Source organism: Lactuca virosa, chromosome 9 (genome assembly GCF_052849685.1).
Source record: "Lactuca virosa cultivar CGN04683 chromosome 9, Lactuca_virosa_CGN04683_v6, whole genome shotgun sequence".
Classification (NCBI taxonomy): Eukaryota; Viridiplantae; Streptophyta; class Magnoliopsida; order Asterales; family Asteraceae; genus Lactuca; species Lactuca virosa.
The window spans coordinates 78,462,722-78,477,835 of record NC_136434.1 but is presented as its reverse complement, the minus strand read 5'-3'; the positions used below and the strand labels follow the sequence as shown (position 1 = coordinate 78,477,835).

The 15,114-nt window shown below is 45.6% G+C and overlaps 1 long non-coding RNA gene across 1 annotated transcript; it reads left to right on the top strand.

Annotated features, from left to right (window-relative positions):
* The first annotated feature begins 394 nt into the window (after positions 1-394).
* LOC145135719 (uncharacterized) lies at positions 395-1,368 on the top strand. The gene is made up of 5 exons (XR_013719993.1): positions 395-442; positions 664-717; positions 801-863; positions 1,021-1,083; positions 1,320-1,368. It is a non-coding gene; the product is annotated as an uncharacterized LOC145135719 (long non-coding RNA).
* Positions 1,369-15,114: the final 13,746 nt, after the last annotated feature.

The window sequence follows — 15,114 nt, the reverse complement described above, 5'->3', positions numbered from 1 at the left end:
TTTGGGGGTGTGACACAACGCCATTAACAAAATTCAACCTGGGTCGGTTCCAAAGGTACACATCATATTGCTTATTGTACAGTTACTTTTTCTGTTGTTCTGAACAATTTCTCGATTATTGATTTGGTTGATTTGATAAATTGTTATAAAGGTGATGGTATTTGAAGCTTCAGTTTCCGAAAGGGTAAATACCTTACAACATGATTCAATGCATTTCGCTTTTTTTTTTTAATTTTAAGTTTTAATGATATTGTAAAATTTTTCCAGGATAACATGATTTGCAGTCGTTTCCTCTGCGTTTTCCACAGAGTCTTAACCAGCCACCTTCCCTCACTATCTCAGCTACAATTGATTGAGCTAGGGTCTCCAATGGCCTCACGTAAAGAAATTTATAATGAAGACTAATAATGAAGCAGCAGTGAAAATCAGTGAATTGACAAAGGTAAAACCCAAAGATTGCCATATTTTTGTAAATTTAACAATATGTATTTGATTATGGTATCAAACTACATTGCAACTATATATAAAGAAATGTTATATATATATTTCTATTATTAGTAAAGAATGTAATTATGTTGTTATCAGTACAACATTTCCTTTCTAAGGAACATATTCTATTCATATTTACCTTTTTGCCCTCAGTAACCTTTGCTTCATTTTCAGGCTCATTCTTCATGGCTACCATATTGGCTTGCAGCTCATTTGGCTTCAAGTCAGGTACTTTCATTTTAAAATTTTCCACAAATATGTAAAAAAAAAAATATTTTTCACTTTATTTTTTTTAAATCATTAATTATCAGTTGTATGCTGAGGCTAATTGGAATAAGCATGGAAAACCTGCTCTTGACACTCTTTCACTGAAGGTAATTATTATATAATATATATATGCATATTATATCCCCTTTTTTGTGTCTCATTATTCTATGTATATTTAACTTCAAATCATGTTATTGTTATTCATTTTTTTAACCTATTTTTTTCATCTTCATGAAAAAAAACATTTTTTTTTCACCATGGCAGGCTTTGGAGAAGAAGGGACAAGCTGAAAAGTGGGCTGAACCTCATGTAGAAACAATCAAAACCGTAAGAAAAATTCTCCATTTTTGTCAAATGACAATTCTACCCTTTTACCTAAAGTTGGTGGATTTCGACATAATATTTACCTCCAACAATCCAACGAGTAAAATTTTAAAAAACTTAGGACTTCATGGGAACAAGCCTCATTTTCAAATGCTTACAACTTCTAATTCACTTCAATTCAAAACATTTAGATTATTATTTCAAATATTTAATATTTAATACATTATTTAATTATACAGAAGTGGATCCCTGCTGCAAAGGAACAATGGGTGATGGTGATAACTAATGAAGCAGTGAAAGTGTATGCCAATTTTCTTGAATCTGCAACTGTATACCATAATCAGGTACTATTCTCAACCTTTTTTTTTAATATTTGATTGAAATTCACACTTCTATAAGCTGATCTGAATAAAAAAAAATTATGTTTACATGTGAAGGTTCAAGGCACTGTTGAAGAATCACTAAAAAAACATGAAATTACAAAATCTCTTGCAACTAAGGAGTTTGTATGGTTTGTTGTATGTGTTTTCTTTCCCTCTCCTTTTTATTTATTTATTTATTTTTTCCATTAAGTGTTGTGTATATAAATAAATTACAATTTTGGTCCCTGAGTATACTTGATTTTTTCAATTCTGGTCCCAAAACTTTTTTTATTGCAATTTTGGTCCTTATTTTAGGTTCTTGTAATGTTTTTGTTCCCTACTCCAAGTAAAATGACAATATTTTGGGACAAAAATTGCAAAATTCGGGTATACTCAAGGACCAAAAATATTATTTTACTTGTAACAAGAACCTCGGATAAGAAACTAAAGTTGCAAGAGAAAACGTTTCAGGACCAAAATTGCAAAAACCAGCTATAGTCAGGGACCAAAAATGAAATTTACTCTTAAGTAAAAGAAAGAGAAGAGAAATGCTGAATTATTATTATGTTTTATCTCCCAGGCATCGGCTATATTGTGGCAGCATGCCGCCATACATGGGTGGTGGTTATGGATTTGGGCCAATGGATTTCCCCTTTGGAGGCATGTTTCCCCAAGACCCTTTTGGTGCATCAGGCCATTTGATGCCTCCTCTTTTTAATTTTTTTTTAAATTTCTCTTAATAAGCCCATATATTCAAAACTAATATCAGATTTAAAATTATTCTGTTTTTTTGTTTGATGGATTTCATTATTTCCATGGCAAATTCTGATTCCTTTATTGTTGTAGGCCATCTCTAAAGCAATACAAGGAAGAGAAGCACAAAATCTAGTGAAGGTATCTTTCGTAATTTCATAATCCAATCAACCATTAAATTGATTTTTAAATAATGTCATTATTAACTGCTTGATAAAATGACTCAATGAACAAACACAATGTATAGTGAGTCTGGTACGCTTGAAATTTATGATTCTATATCTTATTAGTCTAGCTCTGCCAAATAAAATTTCTACTTTGACTATATTTCTCAATTGGATTTCAGTTTCCAACTTCACAGTCGATATGGATTTTTTTTTACAGTGTTAACCGTCCAAAAAGAATGGAATGAACGAAGAAATGACATTATTAATTCCATTGCCAAATGGCATGGAATGGAGCATTCTGTTCTTCGTATTTTATGTTAAAAAAAATTTCCAGGTTTTTATCTTCTAACATTGTTCAAACCATCACGAACGGCGCAACCGAATTCCTTCTATTATCATAATATCGTAACATTGTTGTTCCACAAAATTTGGTTTGCTTAAGTGGTAGGCCTAGCCCAAACAATAGTCGGACTCTAACAATTCCATACACTTAAAATATGATAACATGGAGGCCTAATTATTTAAATTCCGTTACGTTTGGAAAAAATTGTTATCAATCTTACAACTGGATAGTATTAGGTTTTTCATAAAAAAAGTTGATCTCTTTTTGGACATATGGATGGTATGACTGATATTATGTTGTTATTGATGAGGCTCAAAGACTTAAAGTCTAGTGTAGGTTTTAAATTTTAAGACTAATATATTAGTTTCAGATTTACTAACTGTTTGATTGTTTTCAGGTTTTGTATAATGTTCTTAGAGAGGGTTATATGATGCCTAGATTTCTACTCATGGCTAGAACACCTACTCATAATAGTCTTACTAATAATTTCAGATTACCAAACAAAACAATGTACACAGCGCCAACGTCGCATCTAATTCCCTCTAGTTTATATTGTTATTCGAACAAGAATAACCTCATATTGATCCATATATGTCTTTTTGATGTTTGTATGTGTATTCTCTGTATGGTGTCATGTGTGTCTTCGTCACTAACTATTTAGTATTTCCTATATTCAACTTGTATAATACATGAGATTCTAACCTAGTTGTATGATAAAGATGAACGAACATATAGAATCTCAAGGCGAATGATGAGGATCATTGTTTTCATTGTGTGCAGGGAAAATAAAACACATTGTCGTTGAAAAGAGGACGCATCCGGAATCAAATCAATCATGAACTCGACCTGCCTCTCTGGAGGTACCCTAGACAAATCCTCCGGAAACACGTCTGAATACTCTCACACAATTGGCACATCGCCCAAGGTCGCCTTACCCAAATTCCGGGTATCCATTACATAAGCGATAAAACCCGAACAACCTTGATGAAGATAACGTCTTGCTCTCGCTGTTGAACACATAATCAGCCCACACTGCGGTCACTCACCCTGAATCACCAACTCTCCCCTTGGGGTCCAAACCCGCACTAACTGCTGCTCACAGTCGATCACTGCCCCATTAGGGCTCAACCAATCAATGCCCACGATGACCTTGTTCCCACGCAGAGGTATGGGAACCAGATCAACCGAATACCGCTCACTGGACAACTGAAGGGTACAATCCCGATGAATCCTCGCAACCCTGACCGTCCTATCATCAGCAATCTCCACATCAAGTGGACGATCCAGCTCCCCTAGAGCTACAACAAATCTCTTTCTAAGCGCAAAAGATCGGGTAGCCCCCAAATCAAATAACACCAAGGCAGAGATACCGTTCACGAGGAACAATCCTAAAATAAAACACATAAACATAAGCAACAATTTAATATAGATAAAGAGATAAGGAGAAGATACATACCCGTCACACATCAGGAGCTGCACGTACCTCCTCCGCTGTCCCTGCCCTAACGGCCGTCAGTAATCCTCAATGTCGCAGGGGCGGGTGCTGACATCGGTCCTGCCCCAGCCAAACTCGGACAATGGGCCTCTTTTGGTCCCTCTGATTGCACTAAAAGCAAATCAAATCAAATACAGAGTGATACAGGTAGTAACAGTACAATCTCTGCTGATATGACCAGTCCGACCGCACTTGAAGCAACCAGAACCCACCCCCCTGCATGTCCCCTCGTGCATCTTGCCGCACTTGCCACAGCAGCTACGACCATGCTGGCCTCTCGGTTTAGAATTAGATACCTTGGGCCTCGTGCCCGAACCCTCAACACTCGTCGCAGAATCTGGCTTCCACTTCCTCTCCATCTCTAAGTTAATCTCCCTCTCCCTATCCCTCGTTATCATGTCTTCCAGCGTTTTGCAGCTGGATCGGCTAACAAACTACCGAATATCACTCCTCAACATCTCATGGTACCAGGCTGTAACATCCCAAAAATCAGGTCCAAAAATTTCTTTTAAAAACATTACTAATTCATAGCGTTAAGTCATTCAAACATACTAAAAGGGTTTATATGACAAATCATAGTTTCATTTCCAAAACACTTGTTTAGTTATCAGAGTAAACATCCCAGACTAACTTGTCATGGTGTGTGCACTGCAACCCTCCCGAGCTCCTCTTCTGAAAACTGAATACCTGAAACCAAAACTGAAAACCGTAAGCACGAAGCTTAGTGAGTTCCCCAACCTACCGCATACCATACATATCTACTGATCCATACATGCCATACATAATACTGAGCACATAACCACATATTGGGCTCCCGCCCGCTGCATTGGGCCTCGCCAGCTATCGGACCCCGTCCGCCACCAGGCCCCGCCTGGCTTCGAGCCCCGCTCGGCGTACATATCTGTTTTCTTAGACCCCGCCTGTCTCCGGGCCCCGCCCGCTAACATATACTAGCATATAATCTGTAACATCCCAAATTTCGAGTCCAAAAATTTCATTTTAATTAACTGATTATAAAAGCATTCATAAGAAAACCACATAAATGTATCATGTCTGAAAACCCAAGTCATAAGATAGCATCATGTCAGAGTACAATCCCAGAATATCTTAAGTGCGGAAAATCAATGCGAATGTGTGATGTGCCGCTACCGCGCCAGCTCCTTCCCCTTCGCTGAAGAGGTACCTGAAACCAAAACTGTAAACTGTAAGCACGAAGCTTAGTGAGTTCCCCCATCGTACCACATACCATGCAATCACATAGCATACATACTGCCGGGCAATTCTGGGGTGCCTGACCTACCCGATACGGCCATTCTGGGGTGCCGACCTACTCGGTACGGCCATTCTGGGGTGCGGACCTACCCGTGTCAAGCCATTATGGGGTGCTGACCTACCCATGTCAAGCCATTCTGGGGTGCTGACCTACCCGTCGGTCCTAACAACCGACCCTCGGAGACTATTCCACCCCCTACTGCTACTATCACATATATCATAACATAAACATACTATCGGACATATCTGGGGTGTCCGAACTACCCTTCGGTCTAACAACCGAACTTGGGGACTATTCCTCTCCTACTAACACTATCACATATAACATATCATGCCAGCATATAAACATATCATCACATACTGTCAGACATATCTGGGGTGTCTGACCTACCCTTCGGTCCTAACAACCGAACTCTACTACTATCACATATAACATATCATGCCAGCATATAACATATCAGGTAGTAGCAAACCTAGATGATATCACAAAGACAATCATCTAACATACAATTCCTACTGGTGGGCCGGCATTGTGGCTGTAGACCCACCGCTACTGGAAGGTAACTCACCTCAATGTCGTGCAGTGTTTTAATTATCCTCGGCGCACAAGTCGACTCCCTTCGACTCCTCGATCCCTACACGACGACCTTCAAGTCAACACACAGCATGTACAACCCTAAACAGGGTCAGGCCAAGTCTAGTCAAAATCAACTTCAAGTTGACCCGACTCGCCGAGTTGGGCCGTCAACTCGCCGAGTCCCTCACCCTTTACTCGTCCTTATCCATGACCCGACTCGTCGAGTTGGGCCGTCAACTCGACGAGTTCCTCCCTCACATGAACATCGCATGAAACTCATCCGACTCGCCGAGTTGATGAACAACTCGTCGAGTTCACCTTCATCTGATGAACAAGTTATGTCCTCGACTCGCCGAGTTGATGAACAACTCGTCGAGTTCATCTTCATCCTTAAGAAGATTGCCTTGGACTCGCCGAGTCTGTTCTAGCACTCGTCGAGTCCCATGAACTCCAGGTCTAAAATCACGTCCAATACATTGGGTAACTCTTCCTGTCCGATTACAACCCTTCTAACATTCAACTGGGTTCCTTTGACTCTCAACAGATATGGGGCTCAAAGCCTCGGACTCGTCGAGTCCCAAGAACGGACTCGCCGAGTCAGTCATGTCCACACTCTAAATCCTTGATTTCTGATGTACAACCTTTGATCAAAAGATAGATCCAAGCTTCTATAATCGATCTAGCACGTAAAGTTACAAACTTTACGTGCTTGCATGGGACTTTGAGCTCAAAAAGACATAAAACAAGCTCTTAAGATGCATGGGGCCTTTCCTGGGTGCAAAAGCAGTCCCCAACTGCCTTGTGACTCCTTTAATGACGTGATTCAGAAGCTCTAACCCCCAACCATGTTTGCAATCATGGTTGGCCATCAAAAGTGGCTTATAAAAGCCCTAAATCTCCCCAAAAAGGGATCTCACAAATGAAAGAGCAAAGTTACAGCTTTTTACCTTCAATGAACTGTAGAAGGTGCACAAACTCGGGTTCCCTTGGTCTTTACTTGCTTCCTCATGCCTTTCTCCTTCCTTCTTAAGACCACAAGCACCAAAATCCACCAACAAGGCTTAGATTGCTTCAATAACGGCTAGGGTTTCAATGAGAGGTGTTCTGGGAGCATAAGGGACGTTGTGGCCGACATAACATTGTTTAAATAGGGTGCAAACCATCAGATTAGGGTTTTTGTCCAGTCAGAGCCTACTCGTCGAGTCCGGGACCCGACTCGACGAGTCCATCACTTAAATCCCGTGCCTCATCCCGCTTCTACTCGGCGAGTTGGTCCTTCAACTCGCCGAGTCCAAGGCCAAAAATGCAAAAATACTTAAATAAAAATACATACCAAGAACCAGGTGCTACAAATCTCCCCCACTTATTTCAGACTTCGTCCTCGAAGTCTTCTGGTCGATCCTGGAACAGCTCTGGGTAATGCTCCATCATCTTATCCACCGGCTCCCAAGTCCATTCCGAGCCCCTCCGGTGCTGCCACTACACCTTCACGAGCTCCACCCTCTTGTTCCTCAGATCCTTCGATTTCCGGTCGAGGATCGCTACAGGCCTCTCAATATAATTCAGGCTGTCATCGACCTGAATGTCCTCTAAGGGTACCACTGCTGAGTCGTCCACCAGGCACTTCCGCAGCTAAGAGACATGGAAAGTGTTGTGGATCCGGCTGAGTTCGGCTGGCAAATCTAACCTATATGCCACCTTGCCCACCCGGGCTATCACCCTGAAGGGTCCAATATACCTGGGACCCAACTTGCCCCGTTTCCTGAATCGGATGACGCCCTTCCATGGCGACACCTTCAGGAGAACCATATCCCCGACCTGAAACTTCAGGTCCGATCGGCGCTTGTCGGCATAACTTTTCTGCCGACTCTGAGCAGTCTGAAGTCTGCTCCGAACCTGCTGAATCCTCTCTGTCGTCTTGAGCACCACTTCGGTGCTCCCCATGACCCTCTGGCCCACCTCACCCCAACATATCGGGGTTCTGCACTTCCTCCCGTATAACATCTCGAAGGGAGGACGGTCAATACTCGCATGATAGCTATTATTATACGAGAACTCCGCCAACGGAAGGTAGGTATCCCAGCTACCTCCGAAGTCTAAAACACATGCCCGCAACATATCCTCTAGCGTCTGGATGGTCCGCTCGCTCTGACCATCCGTCTGCGGGTGAAAGGTGGTGCTAAAATGCAGACGAGTACCCAGCTCGTCGTGAAACTTCTTCCAAAACCTGGAAGTAAACCGAACATCTATGTCTGAAATTACCGACACTGGCACCCCGTGTCGCGCCACCACCTCTCTGATATAAATGTCGGCCAGCTTCTCGGCCGAGATGCTCTCCTGAATCGGAATAAAATGAGCGCTCTTGGTCAATCGATCGACGATGACCAAAATCGAATCCACCCCCCGCGCGGTCCTGGGAAGCTTGGTGATGAAATCCATCGTAATATCCTCCCATTTCCACAACGGGATATCCAACGGCTGCATCTTGCTGTGTGGGCTCTGGTGCTCGGCCTTCACCTTCCTGCAGGTCAAACACCGCTCCACATACCATGCTACATCCCGCTTCATGTAGGGCCACCAGTAATCAAGACGAAGATCCCTGTACATCTTCGTCGCTCCGGGATGAATGGAGAATCGGGATTTGTGTGCCTCCTCCATCAGAACTTGGCGCACGCCTCCGAGGTATGGAACCCACACCCTGCGGTGTAATGCCAATAATCCCCTGTTGTCATAGTCGAAGGAGGAAACCTGACCCACTATACGCTCACTCTTCCAATGTTCCTCCTTCATAGCCTCCTGCTGGGCCTCTCGGATCTGCTCCAACAACGGGGTCACTACTGTCATCCGCATGCAGATATCTCTGATCGGTGCCGCCTTGCGGCTAAGCGCATCGGCCACCACGTTGGCCTTCCCCTGGTGGTAGAGGATTTTGCAGTCATAATCCTTCACCACGTCCAACCACCGACGCTGCCTCATGTTCAGATTCGGCTGATCCATGAGATACCTCAGGCTCTTGTGGTCCGTGTAAATGGTACAACGAACCCCATAGAGGTAATGACGCCAAATCTTGAGGGCGAATACAACAGCCCCCAGCTCCAAATCATGCGTCGGGTAGTTCGCCTCGTGAGGCTTCAGCTGCCTCGAAGCGTAAGCAATAACATGCCCTCTCTGAATCAATACTGCGCCCAAGCCGGAGATGGACGCATCACAGTACACGACGAGATCCTCCATGCCCTCTGGCAGGGCTAAGATTGGTGCCTCGCACAATCTCTGTCTCAGTGTCTCGAATGCAGCCTGCTGCTCAGGCCCCCAACGAAAGACCACGACCTTCCTCGTTAGCCTGGTCAAGGGTAAGGCTATCTTGGAGAAATCCTGGATGAATCTCCGATAGTAGCCGGCTAATCCCAGGAAACTCCGAATCTCAGATGGAGACCTCGGAACCTCCCATCTCATCACGACCTCCACTTTGGCCGGATCTACCGAAATCCCGTTCTGGTTGACAAGGTGCCAAAGAAACTGCACCTCGCGCAACCAGAACTCTCACTTGGAGAACTTAGCATACAAGTTCTCCCTCCTCAAAGTCTCCAGAACCTCTCGCAGATGCTCCCTATGCTGCTCTCGCGTCTTGGAGTAAACCAAGATATCATCGATAAACACTATCACAGACCGGTCTAACATCGGTCTACACACGCGGTTCATGAGGTCCATGAACGCGGCAGGAGCGTTGGTGAGCCCGAAAGGCATCACCACGAACTCATAGTGGCCATAACGCGTCCGAAACGCCGTCTTCTGTACATCCTCCTCTCTGACCCTCATCTGATGGTACCCTGAACGCAAATCAATCTTGGAGAACCAAGATGCTCCCTGTAGCTGGTCAAAGAGGTCATCAATCCTCGGGAGTGGGTAACGGTTCTTCACCGTTACCTTATTCAGCTCCCTATAGTCTATACACATCCGATGCGACCCGTCCTTTTTCTTCACGAACAGAATCGGGGCTCCCCAGGGAGAACTACTCGGTCTAATGAATCCCTTGTCTAACAGCTCCTGCAGCTGTGTAGATAACTCCTGCATCTCGGGAGGAGCCAACCGATACGGTGCCTTGGCCATCGGAGCCGCACCAGGGACTAGGTCGATCCTGAATTCCACCTGTCGCTCCGGAGGTATCCCAGGCAGCTCCTCGGGGAATACGTCCGCGAACTCTCGCACCACGGGCACATCGCCCATCGTCACCCTACCCGCCTCCCGGGTATCCATAACATAAGCGACATAACCTGCGCAACCCTGCTGGAGGTAACGCCTCGCTCTCGCTGCTGAACATGAAGCTGGTCCTCGTTGTGGCCTCTCGCCCTGAATCACCAGCTCCCCCCAACTTGGGGTCCTGATCCGCACCAACTGCTGCGCACAGTCAATCACTGCCCCATTGGGGCTCAGCCAATCCATGCCTATAATCACCTTGTTCCCTCTCAATGGAATAGGAACCAAGTCTACCAGAGAACGTTCCTCGAACAATCTCGAAACACAATCTCGGAAGACCTCAGATGCTCACACTGACCGGTCGTCCGCAATCTCGACCTCTAGAGGGCAATCCAACATGCCCGAAGACTCAGGAAACTTCTTGCTAAGCACAAGAGAGACGAATGATCGGGTAGCACCCGAATCAAACAATACCTGAACTGGGATACCGTTCACATGGAACGATCCTAAACAGAGCACATACATAACATATCAAAATCACAGCAGCATATCATAAAAGCATAAACAAGAGGTCATACCCGTCACCACATCGGGTGCAGCGCGTGCCTCCTCGGTAGTCAACTGGAAAGCCCGGCTCCTCACCACCGGAGCCTCCGCCTTGCCCTGCCGGCCATGAGTAATCCGCAGGGTCGCTGGAGCTGGCGCCTTCGCTGGCGCTGCTGCTGCTGCTATCAACTGGGGGCAACTGGCTTTCTTGTGGCCCCTCTGGTTGCAGTGGAAACACAGCAACTCAGATGTCTAAATAACCGGTGTAGGGGTGGTACAATCCCTGCTGAAGTGCCCCGTCTTGCCGCACTTGTAGCAGCCCGACGATCCCAATCTACACGCCCCCTCATGTGGCCTGCCGCATTTCCTGCAGCGGCCTGGCCCTGACTGGCCTTTCGGCCTACCATCTGATCCCTTGGGCTTCTTCCCCGAAGCCCCAATCTTCTGCCCCTCCTCTACCTTCCTCTTCCGGACATACTCCAGATCGATCTCCCTCTCCCTTGCCCTGGCAATCATGGACTCCAGGGTAGGGCAAGCTGAAAAACTAACATGCTCCCGTATGTCGGCTCGCAGCATGTCATGATAGCGGGTCCTCCTCATGTCCTCATCTCCCGCATACTGGGGCACTAGCAATGCCCTCTCCCGGAACTTGGCGGTGATCTCCGCCACAGTCTCCGTAGTCTGTCTCATATCTAAGAACTCCCTCGCCAACTGCTGGAGCTCCACTCTAGGTGCAAACTCCACTCTCTACCGAGTCACAAAGTCCGGCCACGTCATAGCCTCAACCGCCGAGGCTCCCAGAGAGTCACCAACCGACTCCCACCAATCTCTGGCCCTGTCTATCAAGCATCCTGCTGCGTACCTCACCTTCGACCCCTCAGGGCAGAAGCTAGTCAACTGTGCAGACTCAATGTCTGCAATCCACCGTCTGGCCACAATGGTGTCCTTCGCCCCATGGAAATCTGGTGCACCACTGCCCCTGAAGTCCTTAAAGGACAGTGTGCGCGATCCCGACTGGCTGGTCGCCATGTCGCTCCTGAACGCCCGGAGGCGATCCTCCATCAGCTCGACAATCCCTTCCTTGATCGACCCAAAGATGACCGGGGTCGCATCAAGGATGCCTCTAGTGATCTCGGACGCGATAAAATCGCGTAGTCTCTCATCCACTGGTTCGGAACCTGAGCCCGAACCCAATCCCTCTCCCGAACTGCCAACTGCTGGCCTCGGACGTAGTACCACCATTCTGCAATACATAATAACAATCGTCAGTGATACTGATACATCTAGAGGGATCTCATCCATCACAAGTTCCCTGGTCTTGCCTTAGCCTTCCTCGACTCGAGTACGGATCCTCTGCTTTCAGTAGTACGGGCCCATACTACCTTCCACATCTATCCGTACTTTCCTCAAAGACCGCCTCGACTCCACCAAGTCCCTTCTACTACTACTGATCTCTGCTACTCTCATCCTAGGCTTGCCCTAGGGAAATCTCTGACTCTACCCAAACCAGTCCTCAGCTACTGAAGGCCTCCTTGTAATGCCAACTAGCCATTACCTAAATACCATCACATGTAACGAGGCTCAGATAATCTTTCGAGTAAAAGACTCGTCCCAACAACGGTTAGACTCAAACGAGAGCTGCACAATAGGGCCAAATCCAACACTCTGAGATTATTCAATCCTGATCACATGTGACGTGACGTATTCACCTAATGGCTAACTCCGATCACTCAGAGTCCCACAAATCACAAAGCAAGCAGCATTCAGACAAAGGGAACGACCTCAAGCAATCCTATCCTCATAACAGGAAACTGCACCAACACACAATGCTAAGCAATCCTATCCTCATAACAGGCCATCCTACTGCTATCTACTCAATACTAGCATGCAATTCTCATAAGCTGAAACACATAAAGCAGGCACCTAAGGCATCATTCCTAGATCCTTAGTCCTATTCTAGCATGCTGTTCTACTGAAGCTGATAAACATAACATAAACTTGTATGGGTACTTTGGGGAATACTTACTTGAGCTTGGCCGGTCGCTCACATCACACACTTCGTTCTTTCTCAAAACTCTCTTAACTTATATTTTAGGAAACCATTTTCTTGTAAAAAGCTTTTAATCCCTCGATTTGAGTCCAGACACCCCCGAGGGTGTGTCCGAATCCCTCAAACCAGGGCTCTGATACCAACTTGTAACATCCCAAATTTCGAGTCCAAAAATTTCATTTTAATTAACTGATTATAAAATCATTCATAAGAAAACCACATAAATGTATCATGTCTGAAAACCCAAGTCATAAGATAGCATCATGTCAGAGTACAATCCCAGAATATCTTAAGTGCGGAAAATCAATGCGAATGTGTGATGTGTCTCTACCGCGCCAGCTCCTTCCCCTTCGCTGAAGAGGTACCTGAAACCAAAAATGTAAACTGTAAGCACGAAGCTTAGTGAGTTCCCCCATCGTACCACATACCATACAATCACATAGCATACATACTGTCGGGCAATTCTGGGGTGCCCGACCTACCCGATACGGCCATTCTGGGGTGCCGACCTACTCGGTACGACCATTCTCGGGCGCCGACCTACCCGTGTCAAGCATTCTGGGGTGCTGACCTACCCATGTCAAGCCATTCTGGGGTGCTGACCTACACATGTCAAGCCATTCTGGGGTGCTGACCTACCCGTCGGTCCTAACAACCGACCCTCGGGAACTATTCCACCCCTTACTGCTACTATCACATATATCATAACATAAACATACTATCGGACATATCTGGGGTGTCCGAACTACCCTTCGGTCCTAACAACCGAACTTGGGGACTATTCCCCTCCTACTACCACTATCACATATAACATATCATGCCAGCATATAAACATATCATCACATACTGTCAGACATATTTGGGGTGTCTAACCTACCCTTCGGTCCTAACAACCGAACTCTACTACTATCACATATAACATATCATGCCAGCATATAACATATCAGGTAGTAGCAAACCTAGATGATATCACAAAGACAATCATCTAACATACAACTCCTACTGGTGGGCCGGTATTGTGGCCGTAGACCCACCGCTACTGGAAGGTAACTCACCTCAATGTCGTGCAGTGTTTGAATTATCCTCGGCGCACAAGTCGACTCCCTTCGACTCCTCGATCCCTACACGACGACCTTCAAGTCAACACACAACAAGTACAACCCTAAACAGGGTCAGTCCAAGTCTAGTCAAAATCAACTTCAAGTTGACCCGACTCGCCGAGTTGGGCCGTCAACTCGCCGAGTCCCTCACCCTTTACTCGTCCTTATCCATGACCCGACTCGTCGAGTTGGGCCGTCAACTCGACGAGTTCCTCCCTCACATGAACATCGCATGAAACTCATCCGACTCGCCGAGTTGATGAACAACTCGTCGAGTTCACCTTCATCTGATGAACAAGTTCTGTCCTCGACTCGCCGAGTTGATGAACAACTCGTCGAGTTCATCTTCATCCTTAAGAAGATTGCCTTGGACTCGCCGAGTCTGTTCTAGCACTCGTCGAGTCCCATGAACTCCAGGTCTAAAATCACGTCCAATACATTGGGTAACTCTTCCTGTCCGATTACAACCCTTCTAACACTCAACTGGGTTCCTTTGACTCTCAACAGATATGGGGCTCAAAGCCTCGGACTCGTCGAGTCCCAAGAACGGACTCGTCGAGTCAGTCATGTCCACACTCTTAATCCTTGATTTCTGATGTACAACCTTTGATCAAAAGATAGATCCAAGCTTCTATAATCGATCTAGCACGTAAAGTTACAAACTTTACGTGCTTGCATGGGACTTTGAGCTCAAAAAGACATAAAACAAGCTCTTAAGATGCATGGGGCCTTTCCTGGGTGCAAAAGCAGTCCCCAACTGCCTTGTGACTCCTTTAATGACGTGATTCAGAAGCTCTAACCCCCAACCATGTTTGCAATCATGGTTGGCCATCAAAAGTGGCTTATAAAAGCCCTAAATCTCCCCAAAAAGGGATCTCACAAAAGAAAGAGCAAAGTTACAGCTTTTTACCTTCAACGAACTGTAGAAGATGCACAAACTCGGGTTCCCTTGGTCTTTACTTGCTTCCTCAAGCCTTTCTCCTTCCTTCTTAAGACCACAAGCACCAAAATCCACCAACAAGGCTTAGATTGCTTCAATAACGGCTAGGGTTTCAATGAGAGGTATTCTGGGAGCATAAGGGACGTTGTGGCCGACATAACATTGTTTAAATAGGGTGCAAACCATCAGATTAGGGTTTTTGTCCAGTCAGAGCCTACTCGTCGAGTCCGGGACC